This window comes from Myotis brandtii, unplaced genomic scaffold, assembly GCF_000412655.1.
Source record: "Myotis brandtii unplaced genomic scaffold, ASM41265v1 scaffold1028, whole genome shotgun sequence".
Taxonomy (NCBI): domain Eukaryota; kingdom Metazoa; phylum Chordata; class Mammalia; order Chiroptera; family Vespertilionidae; genus Myotis; species Myotis brandtii.
The window spans coordinates 605,862-611,259 of record NW_005353448.1 but is presented as its reverse complement, the minus strand read 5'-3'; positions in this window follow the sequence as shown (position 1 = coordinate 611,259).

The window sequence follows — 5,398 nt, the reverse complement described above, 5'->3', positions numbered from 1 at the left end:
GGTGTGGAACCTGGCGGAGCCCGCGAGGGCCTGGCCGGGAGCCGCGCCGGGCCTCTGGCTGCAGACGCGGCTCGTTCCTGGTCTTTTCTTTCTCCTGGCCCACTGGGCCCACAGTGGTTGGTGTGGCCGAGTGTGGTTTCTCAAAACTCTAGGAGTCGGTTGGGTCCGTTTGCCGCTGCACCGCTCCCCTCCCCGCCGGCCCCCCTCCCTCTCCCGCCGGCAGATGAATGGTGGCTTTAATGAGCCTGGGCGCGGCGTTGGCCCGGCGGTTCTGAAGATGCTCTGACCTGTAGGGAGGGCGCGAAAGGTCAGGCGCACGCAGGGGCCTGGCTTGGGCTCCTCCCCGGCCCACGCTGCTCCGATATTGATCCTGGGAGAAAGATAAACAGAAAAGCTGGACACTCAGTCATGAATACTAATGAGCCAGGGTCGGAGTTTCAGTTGCTATGAACTTCCTTTTTCCAGTTCATCTTTATGACGGACTTCGCCAGAGTCCGTCTTTTCGAGCTGGGTTTTGTCCCCTTCTCTCCCCGCCCCCCTCCTTATATTTTCATTGGAAATGCCCAGGCAAAGGAGAACCGTGTCAACTTGACTTTCTCCCTCTCGCAGAGCCCGTGTGAGCGCGAGAGCCCACAGCCCGCGTTCCCAGCGTGGCGCTTCTTCTGCTCACTAATTCTGGAAATGTAGGGGATCTTATAAAATAAATTGTTTCAATGTGGCTTTGGGGAGCCTGCTTCTTGACTTCCTCACCCTTATTGTTTCAAAGACTTCATGTGTCCTTGGCCTTTACACTTCCTCTTGACAACTGAATCTTTTCCCCAGGCACTGAAACTCCTTTCTACTCCAAACCGGTGCATTCCACCCCCCCACCCCCCAAACAGTCCCGTTTATCTCTCTCCACGATTTGGCAATGCCTTTGCCAACCGCGGGGTCTAAGTGTTTCAATCTAGCAGTGAATTCTTAGGCAAGCAACTTCACCAGTTTACATAAACGTAGTGTTTTCTTTGGTACCTATAAGCAAGAGTGAAATCGGAGACAGAAACCCAAGGGAATTTCTAGAAAAATTTCTGCCTCCATTCTTGCCATGCATTTGATAACTTAGTTATACTATTTTTTCTTAAAATAAAGCCATTCTTGAATTAAGTCTTCTCTTGAAGCTGTATACATTGACTATAAATCCCATAAAGCCGTTTTCGGCTGTGTGATCAGAAGAAAAAAAAAATAAGCCTATTTCTACAACAGACTATATAGATATGTGTTGAAATCCAAGACAAAAAAAAATCAGCTGCACCAGAATAATTTGCAGTATTATTCTGATCCTTAAAGTTTTGGACAAAATAAGCCCATATTTCACATCATTGCCAATAGGTCCCAGCATTGGAGTCTCCTGGGGATTCTGCTTCACTTACACTTTTCAGCCCAAACTTTTTTTTTTCTTCACACAATGATTTATTATGTAGGTAATTTTAGGGGATACAGTTTACAGCTTGAATTATTAGACTGAACACCTCTGGCTGACACCACGACGCCTTTTTTTTCTGCCCGCAGCTGTGAGTCACAACCCCATTTTCATACCCAACCGCTGCACATTCCTTCACAATGTATATTTCCTTCTTGCAAAGATCAAACACGCTTTGGTCAAAGTGTTTATTTTAAAATACAGGAAAATTAAAACTAAACACAGCTCTACTGAAAAATCCCCAAATGGATCATATTTTCCTCCTCCTGTGCCCACAAAAAAAAAAATGTAACAAATTGCACCACTTTCTGGAATAAAATTTCAAATGGAAAGAGAACACACAGGCACACGCAGACACAATTTTTCATTTTATTATTGAAACACATCAGGAAAACCCCCGCTTCTCTTCAAATTTGAATTCCTGTTTGGATGTCTTTGGTTTTTACCGCATACATACCACAAGCAAAACAGCAATAACAACACCTTATCTTTAAGAAAATGCTGACAGGCATCTACTTTATTCACCAACCGACACACTCCTCATTTCTAGCTAATTTTTTCCATTTTAATATTTTTTCTCTTAATTGTATCTTCCAAAATATAGCTTCAAAGAGAGACTATTTTTTATGTATTTGCCAAAAGGAAGAAGAAGAAAAAAGGAACTCAGAGACAAGTTAACATTTCCCAAGCATCTCAGGAGGTCTTTGCTCTGTGCGTTTCCCTTTCCCCTTCAAATTAAGGTGAAAAAAGTGATAAGGTAGAATCGCTCTTTCTCAGCACTTCAACCATGTGCTGTGATTTTAGCTGAGCCTTTTGGGGGACAACTCGTCCTTCTGCAGCCCAGGATGTACTGCTTTTTTGGAGCTTCTCTTGACTCCCATATGAAAGGGATAGAGTCCTCAGCCGCTTTTCTCACAGGCAGTTTGCTCAGCTTCTAAAGCCACACCGTTCTTCTACGGGGCAGAAACTGTTAGGCTGTTTTTAATCAAGTTGGGCAGTGGAGTCTTTTCCCTGGGACGACTGTGCCAGGCGTGGATCCAGCTGAATGTCTGGCGCTGCGGGCAGTGACTCGGCCATCCGTTTTTTTTTTGTTTGTGTTTTTTTTTTTTTTTTTTTCAGGCAAACACCAGAGAATGGCACTGAAGTAATCGCATGCCGCAGAAATGTTTCAAAGTATTAACCCCTCTTACTTCACATTCGTCTGAACTAAAAGTTTGGCAAAAGAAACCAAAAGGAAATTCAAAATGATATTAACTTCCTACCTAAGGAAGACCAAGAAACTGAAAAGAAACTTGATACTTTGAAAGTGTACTCTACAGAATCTTTCAAATTAGATGCTACTTAGAATCGATGGCAGTAAAGATTTATTTTCATGGTCCAATTGGTTAAAACTTTTCTAGGTATTAATGCCAACGCATTAACAGACTAGAAGTATCTTTCTAGGAAGAATTTGGGAGGCATGTAGAAAATAATCTATATGTCATCCTCTTCTTCCAGTTCTAGGGGAAGTAAATTATAACTACATACTGTTTGGATTTTATTTTAGAGAAATAAATAAAATATTTAGTCTTCATAAATCACAGACAATTCTTTGCAAAGTGAAGAATCAGGGATTTTCAAGATGAACAAACAAAGAATCAGATTACAATCTTCCTCTAAAATACATTTCTTCCTCTGCTGGGTTTCCAAATGACCTTTTTGGTGACTTTTTTGTTTTGTTTTGTTTATTTGAACAATCTCTTCAAATTAAAATGCATTGAATATTTGTCCCTGGATAGCTTGACTTCTGACAAGCAAACATTCCTAAACATTTTAAATGAAAATCAAAGATTAAAAAAATATATATAGCCTCAGTAACAACATTTCATGTCACAGCAAACCAATTTATTTGCACTTCCTTTCCCTTTTGGTAGATTATCTGATACATTAAAAAAAAAACTCACCTTGAAAAATGTGAACTCTTTTGTCAATCTTATGAGAAACTAATTTCATAATATGCAATTTGGCTTTATGATTTCATTTCCATTTTTTTAATCCAAGGGAATTAATTCAAAAATTGATTTGGACTAGAGAGGAGACATTATCAGGTGAACATTTTACAGTATCAAACACATCATCAATTTTTCCCAGTACACACACACACACACACACACACACACTCTTCTTGAGAAAAAAAGAAAATGTTTAAACTGAAGAGATCAGTCATATCAGACAGCTGGCTTCAAATATCTTCTAGAAAAGTCTAATACCAATATGGCAAAACTATCACCTGAAGTTTCCCAGTGACATCTTTCTAAATCTTCACATGATCACTTAACAATTCAGAAATGCACAAGACATTTTAATTGAGTTTATGGGGCAAAATCCTGCTTTATCTAGTTGTTATCATAGATATTATGCAGAGGGTGCGAATGTAAGTTGTGTAAGTTCTCTTTTTGGGGAGACAATTGAGTTCACTTGTAGGCAGTGTATTATTCTCTCCTGCCCCCAACACTTTTGCATTTGAAAGCCCAATGTTGGGCACTCAGGTTGGAAACCAAACTGATTGCCTTTCCTGGGAGCAAAAGATGTCTCCCTCTGACAGATGCTACTTTGGGGGTCTTTTCTGCTAAGCGGATCTCAGAGCTAAATTAGCTTCATCATTTGCCCCTCTGTTTGCCTAAGGCTTGTGGTCCAAGTGGTAGCCCTCTCTGGAATGTACCATAGGCTCTGTTTCATAATGGCAAGGTCGGTTATGTCTTGGCTTAAACTTTCGTTTTGTGTTTAAAGTACAATAAAGTAAGTTTAAACTCCTTTTTAAGAAAGCACTTCCAAGAAGCACTTCCTTTCCTACTGCCAGATAGCGCTGCTCCCCAACCTCTTGGCTGGAACCCTTGCTTTCGATTTGTTTGTTTCACGCATTTCCCTTAAAAAAAAAAATCTCTCTGTGCTGTTTAATTCTGCTTTAAAAATGCATCGCTCCTGCCTGGCATCCTCTGAAACAAATTGCTATCAAAAGTGTATCCGATTCGTTCCAAATATGGGATTTGAATCGATATTCCCACACTAGAAATATTTTTACAATTGTTTTTGTCATGAGCCCACTCTTTTGCAATATATTTTCCATTGAAGTTGGGTTGCCTGTAGTTCTCATGATAAACAAACAAAAAGTAGCGATTACCGTCTGCCCAGACCCTCCTTCATCATTATTTTTAGCCCGTGTATCATTACCTAACCGGTATGTGTGCTTCTGCCCAGCTCTTGATGATCTAGTTGAATTCTAGACATTGTGCCAAGAAGTGTATTTGAAGCAGATAAGTGCGTATAATACAAATGCGTTTTGTTAGACCTGATGGATGCTATTTTTCTTTTAATAGGTTTGTAGCAAACTAACACAATAACACAATGTATTCCTTTTCAAGGTACATTGTTGAAACAGGTCTATTAAGAGCCCGTTGAGCTATTTCTCGCTTCTATTGAACAGTCTGTTGCTCAAACACAACAGCCAACAAACGCCAGCTGCCTCAACAAAAGTAGAAACCTAACCCTTTTATGTAATGTTTTAACAGAAAGGGTAGCTCTGTTTAATTAAAAACATTGATGATTCAGTGAAACAATGGAAACTCAAGTTCAAGTGGTGCTCTATTGATTTAAGGTGATTTTTACTAGCAATGGGTATAATTCATTTTTCCCCAGCTCTCTCTTGTGTGAAGGGGTTCCTTCTTCGGGCATTATTTGGGTGAATAGGAGAAGACAGAGATGGCCATTGCCTGAGAAACCTGATTAACACACGTTGCATGGAGGGTGAGGTGTTTAATTTATAAGTGCACCCCATATTTTTTGTCAGTGTATTCGCGGTGGGGGAGCTTTGAAAGTAGCTCCTCTCAGCAGGTTAAAAAGTGAAGTCTGCGTCCTGGCATTTAAATGTCTTTGTTATTGTGTCAAGCAAGTTGTTGAAAA